We start from the raw sequence: 24,471 nt of genomic DNA, 5'->3' as shown, positions 1-24,471 counted from the left end.
GGGTGGTATGGCCGTAAGCAATTAGTGCAGGCGCAAAACCAGGTTTTATACAGTAGCACATAAGGAGTGAGAAAGCTGCTGAGGCTCGACGTTACACTTTACAAAAACAATCATTAGTTAGATATAAACGGCAGTAATTGATTCAGTAGGACTCCTTATCCATGTAAACGATCATTGTGACATCTGAATTCATTAATTATCTGAAATACACTGCGTGTGCGTGTGATGTTAAATGTTTGAACCAAGGTTAACGGTTAAAGTGTCAGAGAATGGGTGGTGATTTTTTGACGTCCTCCCATGATCTGAAGTGAGCGTGCGTGTTTGTGTTGGTGAAAGTTTAAGAAATGTACAACTGTCGTTTCAGCTCTCTGGTGCTCCCTGCTGGCAGTATCACTATACTGTCCTCATGTTTCACAAAATAGTTTTGAGAGACGTTGTCAGTTTTTGTATGTTGCTTAAATCATCCAAAGCGGTTGGCAGTAACATCAGGTCACGGTACGCCACGGAGGTCCAATGAGCTTCGAGTTGAAAAGAAAATAGCTTACAGCACCTTGGTAGTCCCAGGCGGATCCTCCCATCCACGTAATCTAACCAGGCCCGACCCTGCTTAGCCTTCCGGATCAGAACGAGATCGGGCCGGTGTTCAGGGTGGTATGGCCGTAAGCAATTAGGGCAGGCGCAAAACCAGGGTTTATACAGTAGCACATAAGGAGTGAGAAAGCTGCTGAGGCCTCGAAGTTAACTCTTACAAAAACAATCATGAGTTAGATATAACGGCAGAATTGATTCAGTAGGACTCCTTATCCATGTAAACGATCATTGTGACACTCTGAATTCATTAAATTATCTGAAATACACTGCGGTGCGTGTGATGTTAAATGTTTGAACCAAGGTTAGACCGGTTAAAGTGTCAGAGATATGGGTGGTGATTTTTGACGTCCTCCCATGATCTGAGTGAGCGTGCGTGTTTGTGTTGGTGAAGTTTAAGAAATGTACAACTGTCGTTCAGCTCTCTGTGCTCCCTGCTGGCGTATCACTATACTGTCCTCATGTTTCACAAAAAATAGTTTTGAGAGACGTTCTCAGTTTTGTATGTTGCTTAAATCCTCCAAAGCGGGTGGCAGTAAACATCAGGTCACGGTAGCACGTAGGCCACAGGAGGCAATGAGCTCGAGTTGAAAAAGAAAAAGCTTACAGCACCTGGTATTCCCATGCGGTCTCCATCCAAGTACTAACCAGGCCCGACCCTGCTTAGCTTCCGAGATCAGACGAGATCGGGCGTGTTCAGGGTGGTATGGCCGTAATCAATTAGTGCAGGCGCAAAACCAGGTTTTATACAGTAGCACATAAGGAGTGAGAAAGCTGCTGAGGCTCGACGTTACACTTTTACAAAAACAATCATTAGTTAGATATAAACGGCAGTAATTGATTCAGTAGGACTCCTTATCCATGTAAACGATCATTGTGACATCTGAATTCATTAATTATCTGAAATACACTGCGTGGGCGTGTGATGTTAAATGTTTGAACCAAGGTTAACGGTTAAAGTGTCAGAGAATGGGTGGTGATTTTTGACGTCCTCCCATGATCTGAAGTGAGCGTGCGTGTTTGTGTTGTGTGAAAGTTTAAGAAATGTACAACTGTCGGTTCAGCTCTCTGGTGCTCCCTGCTGGCAGTATCACTATACTGTCCTCATGTTTCACAAAAACAGTTTTGAGAGACGTTGTCAGTTTTTGTATGTTGCTTAAATCCTCCAAAGCGGTTGGCAGTAAACATCAGGTCACGTACGCCACGGTAGGCCACGGAGTCAATGAGCTCGAGTTGAAAAGAAAAAGCTTACAGCACCTGGTATTCCCAGGCGGTCTCCCATCCAAGTACTAACCAGGCCCGACCCTGCTTAGCTTCCGAGATCAAGCGAGATCAGGCGTTTTCAGGGTGGTATGGCCGTAAGCAATTAGTGCAGGCGCAAAACCAGGTTTTATACAGTAGCACCATAAGGAGTGAGAAAGCTGCTGAGGCTCGACGTTACACTTTACAAAAACAATCATTAGTTAGATATAAACGGCAGTAATTGATTCAGTAGGACTCCTTATCCATGTAAACGATCATTGTGACATCTGAATTCATTAATTACTGAAATACACTGCGTGTGCGTGTGATGTTAAATGTTTGAACCAAGGTTAACGGTTAAAGTGTCAGAGAATGGGTGGTGATTTTTTGACGTCCTCCCATGATCTGAAGTGAGCGTGCGTGTTTGTGTTGGTGAAAGTTTAAGAAATGTACAACTGTCGGTTCAGCTCTCTGGTGCTCCCTGCTGGCAGTATCACTATACTGTCCTCATGTTTCACAAAAATAGTTTTGAGAGACGTTGTCAGTTTTTGTATGTTGCTTAAATCCTCCAAAGCGGTTGGCAGTAAACATCAGGTCACGGTACGCCACGGTAGGGCACGGAGGCAATGAGCTCGAGTTGAAAAAGAAAAAGCTTACAGCACCTGGTATTCCCAGGCGGTCTCCCATCCAAGTACTAACCAGGCCCGACCCTGCTTAGCTTCCGAGATCAGACGAGATCGGGCGTGTTCAGGGTGGTATGGCCGTAAGCAATTAGTGCAGGCGCAAAACCAGGTTTTATACAGTAGCACATAAGGAGTGAGAAAGCTGCTGAGGCTCGACGTTACACTTTTACAAAAACAATCATTAGTTAGATATAAACGGCAGTAATTGATTCAGTAGGACTCCTTATCCATGTAAACGATCATTGTGACATCTGAATTCATTAATTATCTGAAATACACTGCGTGTGCGTGTGATGTTAAATGTTTGAACCAAGGTTAACGGTTAAAGTGTCAGAGAATGGGTGGTGATTTTTTGACGTCCTCCCATGATCTGAAGTGAGCGTGCGTGTTTGTGTTGGTGAAAGTTTAAGAAATGTACAACTGTCGGTTCAGCTCTTGTGCTCCCTGCTGGCAGTATCACTATACTGTCCTCATGTTTCACAAAAATAGTTTTGAGAGACGTTGTCAGTTTTTGTATGTTGCTTAAATCCTCCAAAGCGGTTGGCAGTAAACATCAGGTCACGGTACGCCACGGTAGGCCACGGAGGCAATGAGCTCGAGTTGAAAAAGAAAAAGCTTACAGCACCTTGTATTCCCAGGCGGTCTCCCATCCAAGTACTAACCAGGCCCGACCCTGCTTAGCTTCCGAGATCAGACGAGATCGGGCGTGTTCAGGGTGGTATGGCCGTAAGCAATTAGTGCAGGCGCAAAACCAGGTTTTATACAGTAGCACATAAGGAGTGAGAAAGCTGCTGAGGCTCGACGTTACACTCTTACAAAAACAATCATTAGTTAGATATAAACGGCAGTAATTGATTCAGTAGGACTCCTTATCCATGTAAACGATCATTGTGACATCTGAATTCATTAATTATCTGAAATACACTGCGTGTGCGTGTGATGTTAATGTTTGAACCAAGGTTAACGGTTAAAGTGTCAGAGAATGGGTGGTGATTTTTTGACGTCCTCCCATGATCTGAAGTGAGCGTGCGTGTTTGTGTTGGTGAAAGTTTAAGAAATGTACAACTGTCGGTTCAGCTCTCTGGTGCTCCCTGCTGGCAGTATCACTATACTGTCCTCATGTTTCACAAAAATAGTTTTGAGAGACGTTGTCAGTTTTGTATGTTGCTTAAATCCTCCAAAGCGGTTGGCAGTAAACATCAGGTCACGGTACGCCAGGTAGGCCACGGAGTCAATGAGCTCGAGTTGAAAAAGAAAAAAGCTTACAGCACCTGGTATTCCCAGGCAGGTCTCCCATCCAAGTACTAACCAGGCCCGACCCTGCTTAGCTACCGAGATCAGACGAGATCGGGCGGTGTTCAGGGTGGTATGGCCGTAAGCAATTAGTGCAGGCGCAAAACCAGGTTTTATACAGTAGCACATAAGGAGTGAGAAAGCTGCTGAGGCTCGACGTTACACTCTTACAAAAACAATCATTAGTTAGATATAAACGGCAGTAATTGATTCAGTAGGACTCCTTATCCATGTAAACGATCATTGTGACATCTGAATTCATTAATTATCTGAAATACACTGCGTGTGCGTGTGATGTTAAATGTTTGAACCAAGGTTAACGGTTAAAGTGTCAGAGAATGGGTGGTGATTTTTGACGTCCTCCCATGATCTGAAGTGAGGCGTGCGTGTTTGTGTTGGTGAAAGTTTAAGAAATGTACAACTGTCGGTTCAGCTCTCTGGTGCTCCCTGCTGGCAGTATCACTATACTGTCCTCATGTTTCACAAAACAGTTTTGAGAGACGTTGTCAGTTTTTGTATGTTGCTTAAATCCTCCAAAGCGGTTGGCAGTAAACATCAGGTCACGGTACGCACGTAGCACGGAGTCAATGAGCTCGAGTTGAAAAAGAAAAAGCTTACAGCACCTGGTATTCCCAGGCGGTCTCCCATCCAAGTACTAACCAGGCCCGACCCTGCTTAGCTTCCGAGATCAGACGAGATCGGGCGTGTTCAGGGTGGTATGGCCGTAAGCAATTAGTGCAGGCGCAAAACCAGGTTTTATACAGTAGCACATAAGGAGTGAGAAAGCTGCTGAGGCTCGACGTTACACTTTTACAAAAACAATCATTAGTTAGATATAAACGGCAGTAATTGATTCAGTAGGACTCCTTATCCATGTAAACGATCATTGTGACATCTGAATTCATTAATTATCTGAAATACACTGCGTGTGCGTGTGATGTTAAATGTTTGAACCAAGGTTAACGGTTAAAGTGTCAGAGAATGGGTGGTGATTTTTTGACGTCCTCCCATGATCTGAAGTGAGCGTGCGTGTTTGTGTTGGTGAAAGTTTAAGAAATGTACAACTGTCGGTTCAGCTCTCTGGTGCTCCCTGCTGGCAGTATCACTATACTGTCCTCATGTTTCACAAAAATAGTTTTGAGAGACGTTGTCAGTTTTTGTATGTTGCTTAAATCCTCCAAAGCGGTTGGCAGTAAACATCAGGTCACGGTACGCCACGGTAGGCCACGGAGTCAATGAGCTCGAGTTGAAAAAGAAAAGCTTACAGCACCTGGTATTCCCAGGCGTCTCCCATCCAAGTACTAACCAGGCCCGACCCTGCTTAGCTTCCGAGATCAGACGAGATCGGGCGTGTTCAGGGTGGTATGGCCGTAAGCAATTAGTGCAGGCGCAAAACCAGGTTTTATACAGTAGCACATAAGGAGTGAGAAAGCTGCTGAGGCTCGACGTTACACTTTACAAAAACAATCATTAGTTAGATATAAACGGCAGTAATTGATTCAGTAGGACTCCTTATCCATGTAAACGATCATTGTGACATCTGAATTCATTAATTATCTGAAATACACTGCGTGTGCGTGTGATGTTAAATGTTTGAACCAAGGTTAACGGTTAAAGTGTCAGAGAATGGGTGGTGATTTTTTGACGTCCTCCCATGATCTGAAGTGAGCGTGCGTGTTTGTGTTGGTGAAAGTTTAAGAAATGTACAACTGTCGGTTTCAGCTCTCTGGTGCTCCCTGCTGGCAGTATCACTATACTGTCCTCATGTTTCACAAAATAGTTTTGAGAGACGTTGTCAGTTTTTGTATGTTGCTTAAATCCTCCAAAGCGGTTGGCAGTAAACATCAGGTCACGGTACGCCACGGTAGGCCACGGAGTCAATGAGCTCGAGTTGAAAAGAAAAAGCTTACAGCACCTGGTATTCCCAGGGCGGTCTCCCATCCAAGTACTAACCAGGCCCGACCCGCTTAGCTTCCGAGATCAGACGAGATCGGGCGTGTTCAGGGTGGTATGGCCGTAAGCAATTAGTGCAGGCGCAAAACCAGGTTTTATACAGTAGCACATAAGGAGTGAGAAAGCTGCTGAGGCTCGACGTTACACTTTTACAAAAACAATCATTAGTTAGATATAAACGGCAGTAATTGATTCAGTAGGACTCCTTATCCATGTAAACGATCATTGTGACATCTGAATTCATTAATTATCTGAAATACACTGCGTGTGCGTGTGATGTTAAATGTTTGAACCAAGGTTAACGGTTAAAGTGTCAGAGAATGGGTGGTGATTTTTTGACGTCCTCCCATGATCTGAAGTGAGCGTGCGTGTTTGTGTTGGTGAAAGTTTAAGAAATGTACAACTGTCGGTTCAGCTCTCTGGTGCTCCCTGCTGGCAGTATCACTATACTGTCCTCATGTTTCACAAAAATAGTTTGAGAGACGTTGTCAGTTTTTGTATGTTGCTTAAATCCTCCAAAGCGGTTGGCAGTAAACATCAGGTCACGGTACGCCACGGTAGGCCACGGAGTCAATGAGCTCGAGTTGAAAAAGAAAAAGCTTACAGCACCTGGTATTCCCAGGCGGTCTCCCATCCAAGTACTAACCAGGCCCGACCCTGCTTAGCTTCCGAGATCAGACGAGATCGGGCGTGTTCAGGGTGGTATGGCCGTAAGCAATTAGTGCAGGCGCAAAACCAGGTTTTATACAGTAGCACATAAGGAGTGAGAAAGCTGCTGAGGCTCGACGTTACACTTTTACAAAAACAATCATTAGTTAGATATAAACGGCAGTAATTGATTCAGTAGGACTCCTTATCCATGTAAACGATCATTGTGACATCTGAATTCATTAATTATCTGAAATACACTGCGTGTGCGTGTGATGTTAAATGTTTGAACCAAGGTTAACGGTTAAAGTGTCAGAGAATGGGTGGTGATTTTTTGACGTCCTCCCATGATCTGAAGTGAGCGTGCGTGTTTGTGTTGGTGAAAGTTTAAGAAATGTACAACTGTCGGTTCAGCTCTCTGGTGCTCCCTGCTGGCAGTATCACTATACTGTCCTCATGTTTCACAAAAATAGTTTTGAGAGACGTTGTCAGTTTTTGTATGTTGCTTAAATCCTCCAAAGCGGTTGGCAGTAAACATCAGGTCACGGTACGCCACGGTAGGCCACGGAGTCAATGAGCTCGAGTTGAAAAAGAAAAAGCTTACAGCACCTGGTATTCCCAGGCGGTCTCCCATCCAAGTACTAACCAGGCCCGACCCTGCTTAGCTTCCGAGATCAGACGAGATCGGGCGTGTTCAGGGTGGTATGGCCGTAAGCAATTAGTGCAGGCGCAAAACCAGGTTTTATACAGTAGCACATAAGGAGTGAGAAAGCTGCTGAGGCTCGACGTTACACTTTTACAAAAACAATCATTAGTTAGATATAAACGGCAGTAATTGATTCAGTAGGACTCCTTATCCATGTAAACGATCATTGTGACATCTGAATTCATTAATTATCTGAAATACACTGCGTGTGCGTGTGATGTTAAATGTTTGAACCAAGGTTAACGGTTAAAGTGTCAGAGAATGGGTGGTGATTTTTTGACGTCCTCCCATGATCTGAAGTGAGCGTGCGTGTTTGTGTTGGTGAAAGTTTAAGAAATGTACAACTGTCGGTTCAGCTCTCTGGTGCTCCCTGCTGGCAGTATCACTATACTGTCCTCATGTTTCACAAAAATAGTTTTGAGAGACGTTGTCAGTTTTTGTATGTTGCTTAAATCCTCCAAAGCGGTTGGCAGTAAACATCAGGTCACGGTACGCCACGGTAGGCCACGGAGTCAATGAGCTCGAGTTGAAAAAGAAAAAGCTTACAGCACCTGGTATTCCCAGGCGGTCTCCCATCCAAGTACTAACCAGGCCCGACCCTGCTTAGCTTCCGAGATCAGACGAGATCGGGCGTGTTCAGGGTGGTATGGCCGTAAGCAATTAGTGCAGGCGCAAAACCAGGTTTTATACAGTAGCACATAAGGAGTGAGAAAGCTGCTGAGGCTCGACGTTACACTTTTACAAAAACAATCATTAGTTAGATATAAACGGCAGTAATTGATTCAGTAGGACTCCTTATCCATGTAAACGATCATTGTGACATCTGAATTCATTAATTATCTGAAATACACTGCGTGTGCGTGTGATGTTAAATGTTTGAACCAAGGTTAACGGTTAAAGTGTCAGAGAATGGGTGGTGATTTTTTGACGTCCTCCCATGATCTGAAGTGAGCGTGCGTGTTTGTGTTGGTGAAAGTTTAAGAAATGTACAACTGTCGGTTCAGCTCTCTGGTGCTCCCTGCTGGCAGTATCACTATACTGTCCTCATGTTTCACAAAAATAGTTTTGAGAGACGTTGTCAGTTTTTGTATGTTGCTTAAATCCTCCAAAGCGGTTGGCAGTAAACATCAGGTCACGGTACGCCACGGTAGGCCACGGAGTCAATGAGCTCGAGTTGAAAAAGAAAAAGCTTACAGCACCTGGTATTCCCAGGCGGTCTCCCATCCAAGTACTAACCAGGCCCGACCCTGCTTAGCTTCCGAGATCAGACGAGATCGGGCGTGTTCAGGGTGGTATGGCCGTAAGCAATTAGTGCAGGCGCAAAACCAGGTTTTATACAGTAGCACATAAGGAGTGAGAAAGCTGCTGAGGCTCGACGTTACACTTTACAAAAACAATCATTAGTTAGATATAAACGGCAGTAATTGATTCAGTAGGACTCCTTATCCATGTAAACGATCATTGTGACATCTGAATTCATTAATTATCTGAAATACACTGCGTGTACTTGTGATGTTAAATGTTTGAACCAAGGTTAACGGTTAAAGTGTCAGAGAATGGGTGGTGATTTTTTGACGTCCTCCCATGATCTGAAGTGAGCGTGCGTGTTTGTGTTGGTGAAAGTTTAAGAAATGTACAACTGTCGGTTCAGCTCTCTGGTGCTCCCTGCTGGCAGTATCACTATACTGTCCTCATGTTCACAAAAATAGTTTTGAGAGACGTTGTCAGTTTTTGTATGTTGCTTAAATCCTCCAAAGCGGTTGGCAGTAAACATCAGGTCACGGTACGCCACGGTAGGCCACGGAGTCAATGAGCTCGAGTTGAAAAAGAAAAAGCTTACAGCACCTGGTATTCCCAGGCGGTCTCCCATCCAAGTACTAACCAGGCCCGACCCTGCTTAGCTTCCGAGATCAGACGAGATCGGGCGTGTTCAGGGTGGTATGGCCGTAAGCAATTAGTGCAGGGGCAAAACCAGGTTTTATACAGTAGCACATAAGGAGTGAGAAAGCTGCTGAGGCTCGACGTTACACTTTACAAAAACAATCATTAGTTAGATATAAACGGCAGTAATTGATTCAGTAGGACTCCTTATCCATGTAACGATCATTGTGACATCTGAATTCATTAATTATCTGAAATACACTGCGTGTGCGTGTGATGTTAAATGTTTGAACCAAGGTTAACGGTTAAAGTGTCAGAGAATGGGTGGTGATTTTTTGACGTCCTCCCATGATCTGAAGTGAGCGTGCGTGTTTGTGTTGGTGAAAGTTTAAGAAATGTACAACTGTCGGTTCAGCTCTCTGGTGCTCCCTGCTGGCAGTATCACTATACTGTCCTCATGTTTCACAAAAATAGTTTTGAGAGACGTTGTCAGTTTTTGTATGTTGCTTAAATCCTCCAAAGCGGTTGGCAGTAAACATCAGGTCACGGTACGCCACGGTAGGCCACGGAGTCAATGAGCTCGAGTTGAAAAAGAAAAAGCTTACAGCACCTGGTATTCCCAGGCGGTCTCCCATCCAAGTACTAACCAGGCCCGACCCTGCTTAGCTTCCGAGATCAGACGAGATCGGGCGTGTTCAGGGTGGTATGGCCGTAAGCAATTAGTGCAGGCGCAAAACCAGGTTTTATACAGTAGCACATAAGGAGTGAGAAAGCTGCTGAGGCTCGACGTTACACTTTTACAAAAACAATCATTAGTTAGATATAAACGGCAGTAATTGATTCAGTAGGACTCCTTATCCATGTAAACGATCATTGTGACATCTGAATTCATTAATTATCTGAAATACACTGCGTGTGCGTGTGATGTTAAATGTTTGAACCAAGGTTAACGGTTAAAGTGTCAGAGAATGGGTGGTGATTTTTTGACGTCCTCCCATGATCTGAAGTGAGCGTGCGTGTTTGTGTTGGTGAAAGTTTAAGAAATGTACAACTGTCGGTTCAGCTCTCTGGTGCTCCCTGCTGGCAGTATCACTATACTGTCCTCATGTTTCACAAAAATAGTTTTGAGAGACGTTGTCAGTTTTTGTATGTTGCTTAAATCCTCCAAAGCGGTTGGCAGTAAACATCAGGTCACGGTACGCCACGGTAGGCCACGGAGTCAATGAGCTCGAGTTGAAAAAGAAAAAGCTTACAGCACCTGGTATTCCCAGGCGGTCTCCCATCCAAGTACTAACCAGGCCCGACCCTGCTTAGCTTCCGAGATCAGACGAGATCGGGCGTGTTCAGGGTGGTATGGCCGTAAGCAATTAGTGCAGGCGCAAAACCAGGTTTTATACAGTAGCACATAAGGAGTGAGAAAGCTGCTGAGGCTCGACGTTACACTTTTACAAAAACAATCATTAGTTAGATATAAACGGCAGTAATTGATTCAGTAGGACTCCTTATCCATGTAAACGATCATTGTGACATCTGAATTCATTAATTATCTGAAATACACTGCGTGTGCGTGTGATGTTAAATGTTTGAACCAAGGTTAACGGTTAAAGTGTCAGAGAATGGGTGGTGATTTTTTGACGTCCTCCCATGATCTGAAGTGAGCGTGCGTGTTTGTGTTGGTGAAAGTTTAAGAAATGTACAACTGTCGGTTCAGCTCTCTGGTGCTCCCTGCTGGCAGTATCACTATACTGTCCTCATGTTTCACAAAAATAGTTTTGAGAGACGTTGTCAGTTTTTGTATGTTGCTTAAATCCTCCAAAGCGGTTGGCAGTAAACATCAGGTCACGGTACGCCACGGTAGGCCACGGAGGCAATGAGCTCGAGTTGAAAAAGAAAAAGCTTACAGCACCTGGTATTCCCAGGCGGTCTCCCATCCAAGTACTAACCAGGCCCGACCCTGCTTAGCTTCCGAGATCAGACGAGATCGGGCGTGTTCAGGGTGGTATGGCCGTAAGCAATTAGTGCAGGCGCAAAACCAGGTTTTATACAGTAGCACATAAGGAGTGAGAAAGCTGCTGAGGCTCGACGTTACACTCTTACAAAAACAATCATTAGTTAGATATAAACGGCAGTAATTGATTCAGTAGGACTCCTTATCCATGTAAACGATCATTGTGACATCTGAATTCATTAATTATCTGAAATACACTGCCGTGTGCGTGTGATGTTAAATGTTTGAACCAAGGTTAACGGTTAAAGTGTCAGAGAATGGGTGGTGATTTTTTGACGTCCTCCCATGATCTGAAGTGAGCGTGCGTGTTTGTGTTGGTGAAAGTTTAAGAAATGTACAACTGTCGGTTCAGCTCTCTGGTGCTCCCTGCTGGCAGTATCACTATACTGTCCTCATGTTTCACAAAATAGTTTTGAGAGACGTTGTCAGTTTTTGTATGTTGCTTAAATCCTCCAAAGCGGTTGGCAGTAAACATCAGGTCACGGTACGCCACGGTAGGCCACGGAGTCAATGAGCTCGAGTTGAAAAAGAAAAAGCTTACAGCACCTGGTATTCCCAGGCGGTCTCCCATCCAAGTACTAACCAGGCCCGACCCTGCTTAGCTTCCGAGATCAGACGAGATCGGGCGTGTTCAGGGTGGTATGGCCGTAAGCAATTAGTGCAGGCGCAAAACCAGGTTTTATACAGTAGCACATAAGGAGTGAGAAAGCTGCTGAGGCTCGACGTTACACTTTTACAAAAACAATCATTAGTTAGATATAAACGGCAGTAATTGATTCAGTAGGACTCCTTATCCATGTAAACGATCATTGTGACATCTGAATTCATTAATTATCTGAAATACACTGCGTGTGCGTGTGATGTTAAATGTTTGAACCAAGGTTAACGGTTAAAGTGTCAGAGAATGGGTGGTGATTTTTTGACGTCCTCCATGATCTGAAGTGAGCGTGCGTGTTTGTGTTGGTGAAAGTTTAAGAAATGTACAACTGTCGTTTCAGCTCTCTGGTGCTCCCTGCTGGCAGTATCACTATACTGTCCTCATGTTTCACAAAAATAGTTTTGAGAGACGTTGTCAGTTTTTGTATGTTGCTTAAATCCTCCAAAGCGGTTGGCAGTAAACATCAGGTCACGGTACGCCACGGTAGGCCACGGAGTCAATGAGCTCGAGTTGAAAAAGAAAAAGCTTACAGCACCTGGTATTCCCAGGCGGTCTCCCATCCAAGTACTAACCAGGCCCGACCCTGCTTAGCTTCCGAGATCAGACGAGATCGGGCGTGTTCAGGGTGGTATGGCCGTAAGCAATTAGTGCAGGCGCAAAACCAGGTTTTATACAGTAGCACATAAGGAGTGAGAAAGCTGCTGAGGCTCGACGTTACACTTTTACAAAAACAATCATTAGTTAGATATAAACGGCAGTAATTGATTCAGTAGGACTCCTTATCCATGTAAACGATCATTGTGACATCTGAATTCATTAATTATCTGAAATACACTGCGTGTGCGTGTGATGTTAATGTTTGAACCAAGGTTAACGGTTAAAGTGTCAGAGAATGGGTGGTGATTTTTTGACGTCCTCCCATGATCTGAAGTGAGCGTGCGTGTTTGTGTTGGTGAAAGTTTAAGAAATGTACAACTGTCGGTTCAGCTCTCTGGTGCTCCCTGCTGGCAGTATCACTATACTGTCCTCATGTTTCACAAAAATAGTTTTGAGAGACGTTGTCAGTTTTTGTATGTTGCTTAAATCCTCCAAAGCGGTTGGCAGTAAACATCAGGTCACGGTACGCCACGGTAGGCCACGGAGTCAATGAGCTCGAGTTGAAAAAGAAAAAGCTTACAGCACCTGGTATTCCCAGGCGGTCCTCCCATCCAAGTACTAACCAGGCCCGACCCTGCTTAGCTTCCGAGATCAGACGAGATCGGGCGTGTTCAGGGTGGTATGGCCGTAAGCAATTAGTGCAGGCGCAAAACCAGGTTTTATACAGTAGCACATAAGGAGTGAGAAAGCTGCTGAGGCTCGACGTTACACTCTTACAAAAACAATCATTAGTTAGATATAAACGGCAGTAATTGATTCAGTAGGACTCCTTATCCATGTAAACGATCATTGTGACATCTGAATTCATTAATTATCTGAAATACACTGCGTGTGCGTGTGATGTTAAATGTTTGAACCAAGGTTAACGGTTAAAGTGTCAGAGAATGGGTGGTGATTTTTTGACGTCCTCCCATGATCTGAAGTGAGCGTGCGTGTTTGTGTTGGTGAAAGTTTAAGAAATGTACAACTGTCGGTTCAGCTCTCTGGTGCTCCCTGCTGGCAGTATCACTATACTGTCCTCATGTTTCACAAAAATAGTTTTGAGAGACGTTGTCAGTTTTTGTATGTTGCTTAAATCCTCCAAAGCGGTTGGCAGTAAACATCAGGTCACGGTACGCCACGGTAGGCCACGGAGTCAATGAGCTCGAGTTGAAAAAGAAAAAGCTTACAGCACCTGGTATTCCCAGGCGGTCTCCCATCCAAGTACTAACCAGGCCCGACCCTGCTTAGCTTCCGAGATCAGACGAGATCGGGCGTGTTCAGGGTGGTATGGCCGTAAGCAATTAGTGCAGGCGCAAAACCAGGTTTTATACAGTAGCACATAAGGAGTGAGAAAGCTGCTGAGGCTCGACGTTACACTTTTACAAAAACAATCATTAGTTAGATATAAACGGCAGTAATTGATTCAGTAGGACTCCTTATCCATGTAAACGATCATTGTGACATCTGAATTCATTAATTATCTGAAATACACTGCGTGTGCGTGTGATGTTAAATGTTTGAACCAAGGTTAACGGTTAAAGTGTCAGAGAATGGGTGGTGATTTTTTGACGTCCTCCCATGATCTGAAGTGAGCGTGCGTGTTTGTGTTGGTGAAAGTTTAAGAAATGTACAACTGTCGGTTCAGCTCTCTGGTGCTCCCTGCTGGCAGTATCACTATACTGTCCTCATGTTTCACAAAATAGTTTTGAGAGACGTTGTCAGTTTTTGTATGTTGCTTAAATCCTCCAAAGCGGTTGGCAGTAAACATCAGGTCACGGTACGCCACGGTAGGCCACGGAGTCAATGAGCTCGAGTTGAAAAAGAAAAAGCTTACAGCACCTGGTATTCCCAGGCGGTCTCCCATCCAAGTACTAACCAGGCCCGACCCTGCTTAGCTTCCGAGATCAGACGAGATCGGGCGTGTTCAGGGTGGTATGGCCGTAAGCAATTAGTGCAGGCGCAAAACCAGGTTTTATACAGTAGCACATAAGGAGTGAGAAAGCTGCTGAGGCTCGACGTTACACTTTACAAAAACAATCATTAGTTAGATATAAACGGCAGTAATTGATTCAGTAGGACTCCTTATCCATGTAAACGATCATTGTGACATCTGAATTCATTAATTATCTGAAATACACTGCGTGTGCGTGTGATGTTAAATGTTTGAACCAAGGTTAACGGTTAAAGTGTCAGAGAATGGGTGGTGATTTTTTGACGTCCTCCCATGATCTGAAGTGAGCGTGCGTGTTTGTGTTGGTGAAAGTTTAAGAAATGTACAACTGTCGGTTCAGCTCTCTGGTGCTCCCTGCTGGCAGTATCACTATACTGTCCTCATGTTTCACAAAAATAGTTTTGAGAGACGTTGTCAGTTTTTGTATGTTGCTTAAATCCTCCAAAGCGGTTGGCAGTAAACATCAGGTCACGGTACGCCACGGTAGGCCACGGAGTCAATGAGCTCGAGTTGAAAAAGAAAAAGCTTACAGCACCTGGTATTCCCAGGCGGTCTCCCATCCAAGTACTAACCAGGCCCGACCCTGCTTAGCTTCCGAGATCAGACGAGATCGGGCGTGTTCAGGGTGGTATGGCCGTAAGCAATTAGTGCAGGCGCAAAACCAGGTTTTATACAGTAGCACATAAGGAGTGAGAAAGCTGCTGAGGCTCGACGTTACACTCTTTACAAAACAATCATTAGTTAGATATAAACGGCAGTAATTGATTCAGTAGGACTCCTTATCCATGTAAACGATCATTGTGACATCTGAATTCATTAATTATCTGAAATACACTGCGTGTGCGTGTGATGTTAAATGTTTGAACCAAGGTTAACGGTTAAAGTGTCAGAGAATGGGTGGTGATTTTTTGACGTCCTCCCATGATCTGAAGTGAGCGTGCGTGTTTGTGTTGGTGAAAGTTTAAGAAATGTACAACTGTCGGTTCAGCTCTCTGGTGCTCCCTGCTGGCAGTATCACTATACTGTCCTCATGTTTCACAAAAATAGTTTTGAGAGACGTTGTCAGTTTTTGTATGTTGCTTAAATCCTCCAAAGCGGTTGGCAGTAAACATCAGGTCACGGTACGCCACGGTAGGCCACGGAGTCAATGAGCTCGAGTTGAAAAAGAAAAAGCTTACAGCACCTGGTATTCCCAGGCGGTCTCCCATCCAAGTACTAACCAGGCCCGACCCTGCTTAGCTTCCGAGATCAGACGAGATCGGGCGTGTTCAGGGTGGTATGGCCGTAAGCAATTAGTGCAGGCGCAAAACCAGGTTTTATACAGTAGCACATAAGGAGTGAGAAAGCTGCTGAGGCTCGACGTTACACTTTTACAAAAACAATCATTAGTTAGATATAAACGGCAGTAATTGATTCAGTAGGACTCCTTATCCATGTAAACGATCATTGTGACATCTGAATTCATTAATTATCTGAAATACACTGCGTGTGCGTGTGATGTTAAATGTTTGAACCAAGGTTAACGGTTAAAGTGTCAGAGAATGGGTGGTGATTTTTTGACGTCCTCCCATGATCTGAAGTGAGCGTGCGTGTTTGTGTTGGTGAAAGTTTAAGAAATGTACAACTGTCGGTTCAGCTCTCTGGTGCTCCCTGCTGGCAGTATCACTATACTGTCCTCATGTTTCACAAAAATAGTTTTGAGAGACGTTGTCAGTTTTTGTATGTTGCTTAAATCCTCCAAAGCGGTTGGCAGTAAACATCAGGTCACGGTACGCCACGGTAGGCCACGGAGTCAATGAGCTCGAGTTGAAAAGAAAAGCTTACAGCACCTGGTATTCCCAGGCGGTCTCCCATCCAAGTACTAACCAGGCCCGACCCTGCTTAGCTTCCGAGATCAGACGAGATCGGGCGTGTTCAGGGTGGTATGGCCGTAAGCAATTAGTGCAGGCGCAAAACCAGGTTTTATACAGTAGCACATAAGGAGTGAGAAAGCTGCTGAGGCTCGACGTTACACTTTACAAAAACAATCATTAGTTAGATATAAACGGCAGTAATTGATTCAGTAGGACTCCTTATCCATGTAAACGATCATTGTGACATCTGAATTCATTAATTATCTGAAATACACTGCGTGTGCGTGTGATGTTAAATGTTTGAACCAAGGTTAACGGTTAAGTGTCAGAGAATGGGTGGTGATTTTTTGACGTCCTCCCATGATCTGAAGTGAGCGTGCGTGTTTGTGTTGGTGAAAGTTTAAGAAATGTACAACTGTCGGTTCAGCTCTCTGGTGCTCCCTGCTGGCAGTATCACTATACTGTCCTCATGTTTCACAAAAATAGTTTTGAGAGACGTTGTCAGTTTTTGTATGTTGCTTAAATCCTCCAAAGCGGTTGGCAGTAAACATCAGGTCACGGTACGCCACGGTAGGCCACGGAGGCAATGAGCTTCGAGTTGAAAAAGAAAAAGCTTACAGCACCTGGTATTCCCAGGCGGTCTCCCATCCATGTACTAACCAGGCCCGACCCCTGCATTGCTACCGAGATCAGACGAGATCGGGCGTGTTCAGGGTGGTATGGCCGTAAGCAATTAGTGCAGGCGCAAAACCAGGTTTTATACAGTAGCACATAAGGAGTGAGAAAGCTGCTGAGGCTCGACGTTACACTTTACAAAAACAATCATTAGTTAGATATAAACGGCAGTAATTGATTCAGTAGGACTCCTTATCCATGTAAACGATCATTGTGACATCTGAATTCATTAATTATCTGAAATACACTGCGTGTGCGTGTGATGTTAAATGTTTGAACCAAGGTTAACGGTTAAAGTGTCAGAGAATGGGTGGTGATTTTTTGACGTCCTCCCATGATCTGAAGTGAGCGTGCGTGTTTGTGTTGGTGAAAGTTTAAGAAATGTACAACTGTCGGTTCAGCTCTCTGGTGCTCCCTGCTGGCAGTATCACTATACTGTCCTCATGTTTCACAAAAATAGTTTTGAGAGACGTTGTCAGTTTTTGTATGTTGCTTAAATCCTCCAAAGCGGTTGGCAGTAAACATCAGGTCACGGTACGCCACGGTAGGCCACGGAGTCAATGAGCTCGAGTTGAAAAAGAAAAAGCTTACAGCACCTGGTATTCCCAGGCGGTCTCCCATCCAAGTACTAACCAGGCCCGACCCTGCTTAGCTTCCGAGATCAGACGAGATCGGGCGTGTTCAGGGTGGTATGGCCGTAAGCAATTAGTGCAGGCGCAAAACCAGGTTTTATACAGTAGCACATAAGGAGTGAGAAAGCTGCTGAGGCTCGACGTTACACTTTACAAAAACAATCATTAGTTAGATATAAACGGCAGTAATTGATTCAGTAGGACTCCTTATCCATGTAAACGATCATTGTGACATCTGAATTCATTAATTATCTGAAATACACTGCGTGTGCGTGTGATGTTAAATGTTTGAACCAAGGTTAACGGTTAAAGTGTCAGAGAATGGGTGGTGATTTTTTGACGTCCTCCCATGATCTGAAGTGAGCGTGCGTGTTTGTGTTGGTGAAAGGTTTAAGAAATGTACAACTGTCGGTTCAGCTCTCTGGTGCTCCCTGCTGGCAGTATCACTATACTGTCCTCATGTTTCACAAAAATAGTTTTGAGAGACGTTGTCAGTTTTTGTATGTTGCTTAAATCCTCCAAAGCGGTTGGCAGTAAACATCAGGTCACGGTACGCCACGGTAGGCCACGGAGTCAATGAGCTCGAGTTGAAAAAGAAAAAGCTTACAGCACCTGGTATTCCCAGGCGGTCTCCCATCCAAGTACTAACCAGGCCCGACCCTGCTTAGCTTCCGAGATCAGACGAGATCGGGCGTGTTCAGGGTGGTATGGCCGTAAGCAATTAGTGCAGGCGCAAAACCAGGTTTTATACAGTAGCACATAAGGAGTGAGAAAGCTGCTGAGGCTCGACGTTACACTTTTACAAAAACAATCATTAGTTAGATATAAACGGCAGTAATTGATTCAGTAGGACTCCTTATCCATGTAAACGATCATTGTGACATCTGAATTCATTAATTATCTGAAATACACTGCGTGTGCGTGTGATGTTAAATGTTTGAACCAAGGTTAACGGTTAAAGTGTCAGAGAATGGGTGGTGATTTTTTGACGTCCTCCCATGATCTGAAGTGAGCGTGCGTGTTTGTGTTGGTGAAAGTTTAAGAAATGTACAACTGTCGGTTCAGCTCTCTGGTGCTCCCTGCTGGCAGTATCACTATACTGTCCTCATGTTTCACAAAAATAGTTTTGAGAGACGTTGTCAGTTTTTGTATGTTGCTTAAATCCTCCAAAGCGGTTGGCAGTAAACATCAGGTCACGGTACGCCACGGTAGGCCACGGAGTCAATGAGCTCGAGTTGAAAAGAAAAAGCTTACAGCACCTGGTATTCCCAGGCGGTCTCCCATCCAAGTACTAACCAGGCCCGACCCTGCTTAGCTTCCGAGATCAGACGAGATCGGGCGTGTTCAGGGTGGTATGGCCGTAAGCAATTAGTGCAGGCGCAAAACCAGGTTTTATACAGTAGCACATAAGGAGTGAGAAAGCTGCTGAGGCTCGACGTTACACTTTTACAAAAACAATCATTAGTTAGATATAAACGGCAGTAATTGATTCAGTAGGACTCCTTATCCATGTAAACGATCATTGTGACATCTGAATTCATTAATTATCTGAAATACACTGCGTGTGCGTGTGATGTTAAATGTTTGAACCAAGGTTAACGGTTAAAGTGTCAGAGAATGGGTGGTGATTTTTTGACGTCCTCCCATGATCTGAAGTGAGCGTGCGTGTTTGTGTTGGTGAAAGTTTAAGAAATGTACAACTGTCGGTTCAGCTCTCTGGTGCTCCCTGCTGGCAGTATCACTATACTGTCCTCATGTTTCACAAAAATAGTTTTGAGAGACGTTGTCAGTTTTTGTATGTTGCTTAAATCCTCCAAAGCGGTTGGCAGTAAACATCAGGTCACGGTACGCCACGGTAGGCCACGGAGTCAATGAGCTCGAGTTGAAAAAGAAAAAGCTTACAGCACCTGGTATTCCCAGGCGGTCTCCCATCCAAGTACTAACCAGGCCCGACCCTGCTTAGCTTCCGAGATCAGACGAGATCGGGCGTGTTCAGGGTGGTATGGCCGTAAGCAATTAGTGCAGGCGCAAAACCAGGTTTTATACAGTAGCACATAAGGAGTGAGAAAGCTGCTGAGGCTCGACGTTACACTTTTACAAAAACAATCATTAGTTAGATATAAACGGCAGTAATTGATTCAGTAGGACTCCTTATCCATGTAAACGATCATTGTGACATCTGAATTCATTAATATCTGAAATACACTGCGTGTGCGTGTGATGTTAAATGTTTGAACCAAGGTTAACGGTTAAAGTGTCAGAGAATGGGTGGTGATTTTTTGACGTCCTCCCATGATCTGAAGTGAGCGTGCGTGTTTGTGTTGGTGAAAGTTTAAGAAATGTACAACTGTCGGTTCAGCTCTCTGGTGCTCCCTGCTGGCAGTATCACTATACTGTCCTCATGTTTCACAAAAATAGTTTTGAGAGACGTTGTCAGTTTTTGTATGTTGCTTAAATCCTCCAAAGCGGTTGGCAGTAAACATCAGGTCACGGTACGCCACGGTAGGCCACGGAGTCAATGAGCTCGAGTTGAAAAAGAAAAAGCTTACAGCACCTGGTATTCCCAGGCGGTCTCCCATCCAAGTACTAACCAGGCCCGACCCTGCTTAGCTTCCGAGATCAGACGAGATCGGGCGTGTTCAGGGTGGTATGGCCGTAAGCAATTAGTGCAGGCGCAAAACCAGGTTTTATACAGTAGCACATAAGGAGTGAGAAAGCTGCTGAGGCTCGACGTTACACTTTACAAAAACAATCATTAGTTAGATATAAACGGCAGTAATTGATTCAGTAGGACTCCTTATCCATGTAAACGATCATTGTGACATCTGAATTCATTAATTATCTGAAATACACTGCGTGTGCGTGTGATGTTAAATGTTTGAACCAAGGTTAACGGTTAAAGTGTCAGAGAATGGGTGGTGATTTTTGACGTCCTCCCATGATCTGAAGTGAGCGTGCGTGTTTGTGTTGGTGAAAGTTTAAGAAATGTACAACTGTCGGTTCAGCTCTCTGGTGCTCCCTGCTGCAGTATCACTATACTGTCCTCATGTTTCACAAAAATAGTTTTGAGAGACGTTGTCAGTTTTTGTATGTTGCTTAAATCCTCCAAAGCGGTTGGCAGTAAACATCAGGTCACGGTACGCCACGGTAGGCCACGGAGTCAATGAGCTCGAGTTGAAAAAGAAAAAGGCTTACAGCACCTGGTATTCCCAGGCGGTCTCCCATCCAAGTACTAACCAGGCCCGACCCTGCTTAGCTTTCCGAGATTCAGACGAGATCGGGCGTGTTCAGGGTGGTATGGCCGTAAGCAATTAGTGCAGGCGCAAAACCAGGTTTATACAGTAGCACATAAGGAGTGAGAAAGCTGCTGAGGCTCGACGTTACACTTTTACAAAAACAATCATTAGTTAGATATAAACGGCAGTAATTGATTCAGTAGGACTCCTTATCCATGTAAACGATCATTGTGACATCTGAATTCATTAATTATCTGAAATACACTGCGTGTGCGTGTGATGTTAAATGTTTGAACCAAGGTTAACGGTTAAAGTGTCAGAGAATGGGTGGTGATTTTTTGACGTCCTCCCATGATCTGAAGTGAGCGTGCGTGTTTGTGTTGGTGAAAGTTAAAGAAATGTACAACTGTCGGTTCAGCTCTCTGGTGCTCCCTGCTGGCAGTATCACTATACTGTCCTCATGTTTCACAAAAATAGTTTTGAGAGACGTTGTCAGTTTTTGTATGTTGCTTAAATCCTCCAAAGCGGTTGGCAGTAAACATCAGGTCACGGTACGCCACGGTAGGCCCCGGAGTCAATGAGCTCGAGTTGAAAAAGAAAAAGCTTACAGCACCTGGTATTCCCAGGCGGTCTCACATCCAAGTACTAACCAGGCCCGACCCTGCTTAGCTTCCGAGATCAGACGAGATCGGGCGTGTTTCAGGGTGGTATGGCCGTAAGCAATTAGTGCAGGCGCAAAACCAGGTTTTATACAGTAGCACATAAGGAGTGAGAAAGCTGCTGAGGCTCGACGTTACACTTTTACAAAAACAATCATTAGTTAGATATAAACGGCAGTAATTGATTCAGTAGGACTCCTTATCCATGTAAACGATCATTGTGACATCTGAATTCATTAATTATCTGAAATACACTGCGTGTGCGTGTGATGTTAAATGTTTGAACCAAGGTTAACGGTTAAAGTGTCAGAGAATGGGTGGTGATTTTTGACGTCCTCCCATGATCTGAAGTGAGCTGTGCGTGTTTGTGTTGGTGAAAGTTTAAGAAATGTACAACTGTCGGTTCAGCTCTCTGGTGCTCCCTGCTGGCAGTATCACTATACTGTCCTCATGTTTCACAAAAATAGTTTTGAGAGACGTTGTCAGTTTTTGTATGTTGCTTAAATCCTCCAAAGCGGTTGGCAGTAAACATCAGGTCACGGTACGCCACGGTAGGCCACGGAGTCAATGAGCTCGAGTTGAAAAAGAAAAAGCTTACAGCACCTGGTATTCCCAGGCGGTCTCCCATCCAAGTACTAACCAGGCCCGACCCTGCTTAGCTTCCGAGATCAGACGAGATCGGGCGTGTTCAGGGTGGTATGGCCGTAAGCAATTAGTGCAGGCGCAAAACCAGGTTTTATACAGTAGCACATAAGGAGTGAGAAAGCTGCTGAGGCTCGACGTTACACTTTTACAAAAACAATCATTAGTTAGATATAAACGGCAGTAATTGATTCAGTAGGACTCCTTATCCATGTAAACGATCATTGTGACATCTGAATTCATTAATTATCTGAAATACACTGCGTGTGCGTGTGATGTTAAATGTTTGAACCAAGGTTAACGGTTAAAGTGTCAGAGAATGGGTGGTGATTTTTTTGACGTCCTCCCATGATCTGAAGTGAGCGTGCGTGTTTGTGTTGGTGAAAGTTTAAGAAATGTACAACTGTCGGTTCAGCTCTCTGGTGCTCCCTGCTGGCAGTATCACTATACTGTCCTCATGTTTCACAAAAATAGTTTTGAGAGACGTTGTCAGTTTTTGTATGTTGCTTAAATCCTCCAAAGCGGTTGGCAGTAAACATCAGGTCACGGTACGCCACGGTAGGCCACGGAGGCAATGAGCTCGAGTTGAAAAGAAAAGCTACAGCACCTGGTATTCCCAGGCGGTCTCCCATCCAAGTACTAACCAGGCCCGACCCTGCTTAGCTTCCGAGATCAGACGAGATCGGGCGTGTTCAGGGTGGTATGGCCGTAAGCAATTAGTGCAGGCGCAAAACCAGGTTTTATACAGTAGCAATAAGGAGTGAGAAAGCTGCTGAGGCTCGACGTTACACTTTTACAAAAACAATCATTAGTTAGATATAAACGGCAGTAATTGATTCAGTAGGACTCCTTATCCATGTAAACGATCATTGTGACATCTGAATTCATTAATTATCTGAAATACACTGCGTGTGCGTGTGATGTTAAATGTTTGAACCAAGGTTAACGGTTAAAGTGTCAGAGAATGGGTGGTGATTTTTTGACGTCCTCCCATGATCTGAAGTGAGCGTGCGTGTTTGTGTTGGTGAAAGTTTAAGAAATGTACAACTGTCGGTTCAGCTCTCTGGTGCTCCCTGCTGGCAGTATCACTATACTGTCCTCATGTTTCACAAAAATAGTTTGAGAGACGTTGTCAGTTTTTGTATGTTGCTTAAATCCTCCAAAGCGGTTGGCAGTAAACATCAGGTCACGGTACGCCACGGTAGGCCACGGAGTCAATGAGCTCGAGTTGAAAAAGAAAAAGCTTACAGCACCTGGTATTCCCAGGCGGTCTCCCATCCAAGTACTAACCAGGCCCGACCCTGCTTAGCTTCCGAGATCAGACGAGATCGGGCGTGTTCAGGGTGGTATGGCCGTAAGCAATTAGTGCAGGCGCAAAACCAGGTTTTATACAGTAGCACATAAGGAGTGAGAAAGCTGCTGAGGCTCGACGTTACACTTTTACAAAAACAATCATTAGTTAGATATAAACGGCAGTAATTGATTCAGTAGGACTCCTTATCCATGTAAACGATCATTGTGACATCTGAATTCATTAATTATCTGAAATACACTGCGTGTGCGTGTGATGTTAAATGTTTGAACCAAGGTTAACGGTTAAAGTGTCAGAGAATGGGTGGTGATTTTTTGACGTCCTCCCATGATCTGAAGTGAGCGTGCGTGTTTGTGTTGGTGAAAGTTTAAGAAATGTACAACTGTCGGTTCAGCTCTCTGGTGCTCCCTGCTGGCAGTATCACTATACTGTCCTCATGTTTCACAAAAAATAGTTTTGAGAGACGTTGTCAGTTTTTGTATGTTGCTTAAATCCTCCAAAGCGGTTGGCAGTAAACATCAGGTCACGGTACGCCACGGTAGGCCACGGAGTCAATGAGCTCGAGTTGAAAAAGAAAAAGCTTACAGCACCTGGTATTCCCAGGCGGTCTCCCATCCAAGTACTAACCAGGCCCGACCCTGCTTAGCTTCCGAGATCAGACGAGATCGGGCGTGTTCAGGGTGGTATGGCCGTAAGCAATTAGTGCAGGCGCAAAACCAGGTTTTATACAGTAGCACATAAGGAGTGAGAAAGCTGCTGAGGCTCGACGTTACACTCTTACAAAAACAATCATTAGTTAGATATAAACGGCAGTAATTGATTCAGTAGGACTCCTTATCCATGTAAACGATCATTGTGACATCTGAATTCATTAATTATCTGAAATACACTGCGTGTGCGTGTGATGTTAAATGTTTGAACCAAGGTTAACGGTTAAAGTGTCAGAGAATGGGTGGTGATTTTTTGACGTCCTCCCATGATCTGAAGTGAGCGTGCGTGTTTGTGTTGGTGAAAGTTTAAGAAATGTACAACTGTCGGTTCAGCTCTCTGGTGCTCCCTGCTGGCAGTATCACTATACTGTCCTCATGTTTCACAAAAATAGTTAGAGAGACGTTGTCAGTTTTGTATGTTGCTTAAATCCTCCAAAGCGGTTGGCAGTAAACATCAGGTCACGGTACGCCACGGTAGGCCACGGAGTCAATGAGCTCGAGT

General features: G+C 44.5%; 35 non-coding genes and 1 pseudogene across 35 annotated transcripts; all 36 read right to left on the bottom strand.

Moving 5' to 3' along the window:
• Window positions 1-1,188: 1,188 nt before the first annotated feature.
• Window positions 1,189-1,306, bottom strand: LOC130394942 (5S ribosomal RNA). The gene has a single exon (XR_008898052.1). It is a non-coding gene; the product is annotated as a 5S ribosomal RNA (ribosomal RNA).
• A 527-nt stretch (window positions 1,307-1,833) lies between these two features.
• LOC130401020 (5S ribosomal RNA) lies at window positions 1,834-1,952 on the bottom strand. Its single transcript, XR_008903483.1, has one exon. It is a non-coding gene; the product is annotated as a 5S ribosomal RNA (ribosomal RNA).
• A 528-nt stretch (window positions 1,953-2,480) lies between these two features.
• LOC130396529 (5S ribosomal RNA) lies at window positions 2,481-2,599 on the bottom strand. The gene has a single exon (XR_008899159.1). It is a non-coding gene; the product is annotated as a 5S ribosomal RNA (ribosomal RNA).
• A 527-nt stretch (window positions 2,600-3,126) lies between these two features.
• Window positions 3,127-3,245, bottom strand: LOC130400918 (5S ribosomal RNA). The gene has a single exon (XR_008903386.1). It is a non-coding gene; the product is annotated as a 5S ribosomal RNA (ribosomal RNA).
• A 527-nt stretch (window positions 3,246-3,772) lies between these two features.
• LOC130395350 (5S ribosomal RNA) lies at window positions 3,773-3,893 on the bottom strand. Its single transcript, XR_008898418.1, has one exon. It is a non-coding gene; the product is annotated as a 5S ribosomal RNA (ribosomal RNA).
• Window positions 3,894-4,417: 524 nt separating this feature from the next.
• On the bottom strand, window positions 4,418-4,536 carry LOC130396527 (5S ribosomal RNA). Its single transcript, XR_008899158.1, has one exon. It is a non-coding gene; the product is annotated as a 5S ribosomal RNA (ribosomal RNA).
• Window positions 4,537-5,064: 528 nt separating this feature from the next.
• Window positions 5,065-5,182, bottom strand: LOC130394467 (5S ribosomal RNA). The gene has a single exon (XR_008897622.1). It is a non-coding gene; the product is annotated as a 5S ribosomal RNA (ribosomal RNA).
• A 527-nt stretch (window positions 5,183-5,709) lies between these two features.
• Window positions 5,710-5,828, bottom strand: LOC130395581 (5S ribosomal RNA). The gene has a single exon (XR_008898624.1). It is a non-coding gene; the product is annotated as a 5S ribosomal RNA (ribosomal RNA).
• A 528-nt stretch (window positions 5,829-6,356) lies between these two features.
• On the bottom strand, window positions 6,357-6,475 carry LOC130396526 (5S ribosomal RNA). The gene has a single exon (XR_008899157.1). It is a non-coding gene; the product is annotated as a 5S ribosomal RNA (ribosomal RNA).
• A 529-nt stretch (window positions 6,476-7,004) lies between these two features.
• On the bottom strand, window positions 7,005-7,123 carry LOC130396524 (5S ribosomal RNA). The gene has a single exon (XR_008899155.1). It is a non-coding gene; the product is annotated as a 5S ribosomal RNA (ribosomal RNA).
• A 529-nt stretch (window positions 7,124-7,652) lies between these two features.
• On the bottom strand, window positions 7,653-7,771 carry LOC130396523 (5S ribosomal RNA). The gene has a single exon (XR_008899154.1). It is a non-coding gene; the product is annotated as a 5S ribosomal RNA (ribosomal RNA).
• Window positions 7,772-8,300: 529 nt separating this feature from the next.
• Window positions 8,301-8,419, bottom strand: LOC130396522 (5S ribosomal RNA). Its single transcript, XR_008899153.1, has one exon. It is a non-coding gene; the product is annotated as a 5S ribosomal RNA (ribosomal RNA).
• Window positions 8,420-8,946: 527 nt separating this feature from the next.
• On the bottom strand, window positions 8,947-9,065 carry LOC130396521 (5S ribosomal RNA). The gene has a single exon (XR_008899152.1). It is a non-coding gene; the product is annotated as a 5S ribosomal RNA (ribosomal RNA).
• Window positions 9,066-9,592: 527 nt separating this feature from the next.
• On the bottom strand, window positions 9,593-9,711 carry LOC130396520 (5S ribosomal RNA). The gene has a single exon (XR_008899151.1). It is a non-coding gene; the product is annotated as a 5S ribosomal RNA (ribosomal RNA).
• Window positions 9,712-10,240: 529 nt separating this feature from the next.
• LOC130396518 (5S ribosomal RNA) lies at window positions 10,241-10,359 on the bottom strand. Its single transcript, XR_008899149.1, has one exon. It is a non-coding gene; the product is annotated as a 5S ribosomal RNA (ribosomal RNA).
• Window positions 10,360-10,888: 529 nt separating this feature from the next.
• LOC130396516 (5S ribosomal RNA) lies at window positions 10,889-11,007 on the bottom strand. The gene has a single exon (XR_008899148.1). It is a non-coding gene; the product is annotated as a 5S ribosomal RNA (ribosomal RNA).
• A 529-nt stretch (window positions 11,008-11,536) lies between these two features.
• LOC130396515 (5S ribosomal RNA) lies at window positions 11,537-11,655 on the bottom strand. The gene has a single exon (XR_008899147.1). It is a non-coding gene; the product is annotated as a 5S ribosomal RNA (ribosomal RNA).
• Window positions 11,656-12,183: 528 nt separating this feature from the next.
• On the bottom strand, window positions 12,184-12,302 carry LOC130396514 (5S ribosomal RNA). The gene has a single exon (XR_008899146.1). It is a non-coding gene; the product is annotated as a 5S ribosomal RNA (ribosomal RNA).
• A 528-nt stretch (window positions 12,303-12,830) lies between these two features.
• LOC130394093 (5S ribosomal RNA) lies at window positions 12,831-12,950 on the bottom strand. The gene has a single exon (XR_008897286.1). It is a non-coding gene; the product is annotated as a 5S ribosomal RNA (ribosomal RNA).
• A 529-nt stretch (window positions 12,951-13,479) lies between these two features.
• LOC130396513 (5S ribosomal RNA) lies at window positions 13,480-13,598 on the bottom strand. Its single transcript, XR_008899145.1, has one exon. It is a non-coding gene; the product is annotated as a 5S ribosomal RNA (ribosomal RNA).
• A 528-nt stretch (window positions 13,599-14,126) lies between these two features.
• On the bottom strand, window positions 14,127-14,245 carry LOC130396512 (5S ribosomal RNA). The gene has a single exon (XR_008899144.1). It is a non-coding gene; the product is annotated as a 5S ribosomal RNA (ribosomal RNA).
• Window positions 14,246-14,773: 528 nt separating this feature from the next.
• On the bottom strand, window positions 14,774-14,892 carry LOC130396511 (5S ribosomal RNA). Its single transcript, XR_008899143.1, has one exon. It is a non-coding gene; the product is annotated as a 5S ribosomal RNA (ribosomal RNA).
• Window positions 14,893-15,421: 529 nt separating this feature from the next.
• On the bottom strand, window positions 15,422-15,540 carry LOC130396510 (5S ribosomal RNA). Its single transcript, XR_008899142.1, has one exon. It is a non-coding gene; the product is annotated as a 5S ribosomal RNA (ribosomal RNA).
• A 527-nt stretch (window positions 15,541-16,067) lies between these two features.
• Window positions 16,068-16,186, bottom strand: LOC130396509 (5S ribosomal RNA). The gene has a single exon (XR_008899141.1). It is a non-coding gene; the product is annotated as a 5S ribosomal RNA (ribosomal RNA).
• A 528-nt stretch (window positions 16,187-16,714) lies between these two features.
• LOC130395943 (5S ribosomal RNA) lies at window positions 16,715-16,834 on the bottom strand (annotated as a pseudogene).
• A 528-nt stretch (window positions 16,835-17,362) lies between these two features.
• LOC130396508 (5S ribosomal RNA) lies at window positions 17,363-17,481 on the bottom strand. The gene has a single exon (XR_008899140.1). It is a non-coding gene; the product is annotated as a 5S ribosomal RNA (ribosomal RNA).
• A 529-nt stretch (window positions 17,482-18,010) lies between these two features.
• Window positions 18,011-18,129, bottom strand: LOC130396505 (5S ribosomal RNA). The gene has a single exon (XR_008899138.1). It is a non-coding gene; the product is annotated as a 5S ribosomal RNA (ribosomal RNA).
• A 528-nt stretch (window positions 18,130-18,657) lies between these two features.
• On the bottom strand, window positions 18,658-18,776 carry LOC130396504 (5S ribosomal RNA). Its single transcript, XR_008899137.1, has one exon. It is a non-coding gene; the product is annotated as a 5S ribosomal RNA (ribosomal RNA).
• Window positions 18,777-19,305: 529 nt separating this feature from the next.
• Window positions 19,306-19,424, bottom strand: LOC130396503 (5S ribosomal RNA). Its single transcript, XR_008899136.1, has one exon. It is a non-coding gene; the product is annotated as a 5S ribosomal RNA (ribosomal RNA).
• Window positions 19,425-19,952: 528 nt separating this feature from the next.
• LOC130396502 (5S ribosomal RNA) lies at window positions 19,953-20,071 on the bottom strand. Its single transcript, XR_008899135.1, has one exon. It is a non-coding gene; the product is annotated as a 5S ribosomal RNA (ribosomal RNA).
• A 527-nt stretch (window positions 20,072-20,598) lies between these two features.
• Window positions 20,599-20,719, bottom strand: LOC130394709 (5S ribosomal RNA). Its single transcript, XR_008897841.1, has one exon. It is a non-coding gene; the product is annotated as a 5S ribosomal RNA (ribosomal RNA).
• A 528-nt stretch (window positions 20,720-21,247) lies between these two features.
• Window positions 21,248-21,367, bottom strand: LOC130394879 (5S ribosomal RNA). The gene has a single exon (XR_008897995.1). It is a non-coding gene; the product is annotated as a 5S ribosomal RNA (ribosomal RNA).
• A 529-nt stretch (window positions 21,368-21,896) lies between these two features.
• On the bottom strand, window positions 21,897-22,015 carry LOC130396501 (5S ribosomal RNA). The gene has a single exon (XR_008899134.1). It is a non-coding gene; the product is annotated as a 5S ribosomal RNA (ribosomal RNA).
• A 527-nt stretch (window positions 22,016-22,542) lies between these two features.
• LOC130394278 (5S ribosomal RNA) lies at window positions 22,543-22,661 on the bottom strand. The gene has a single exon (XR_008897452.1). It is a non-coding gene; the product is annotated as a 5S ribosomal RNA (ribosomal RNA).
• Window positions 22,662-23,188: 527 nt separating this feature from the next.
• LOC130396500 (5S ribosomal RNA) lies at window positions 23,189-23,307 on the bottom strand. The gene has a single exon (XR_008899133.1). It is a non-coding gene; the product is annotated as a 5S ribosomal RNA (ribosomal RNA).
• Window positions 23,308-23,837: 530 nt separating this feature from the next.
• On the bottom strand, window positions 23,838-23,956 carry LOC130396499 (5S ribosomal RNA). Its single transcript, XR_008899132.1, has one exon. It is a non-coding gene; the product is annotated as a 5S ribosomal RNA (ribosomal RNA).
• Window positions 23,957-24,471: the final 515 nt, after the last annotated feature.

The sequence above is a fragment of the Gadus chalcogrammus genome, chromosome 12 (assembly GCF_026213295.1).
Source record: "Gadus chalcogrammus isolate NIFS_2021 chromosome 12, NIFS_Gcha_1.0, whole genome shotgun sequence".
In the NCBI taxonomy this organism is placed as follows: domain Eukaryota; kingdom Metazoa; phylum Chordata; class Actinopteri; order Gadiformes; family Gadidae; genus Gadus; species Gadus chalcogrammus.
Note: the sequence above shows the minus strand (reverse complement) of the source record. Positions and strands in the feature narration are given on the sequence as shown.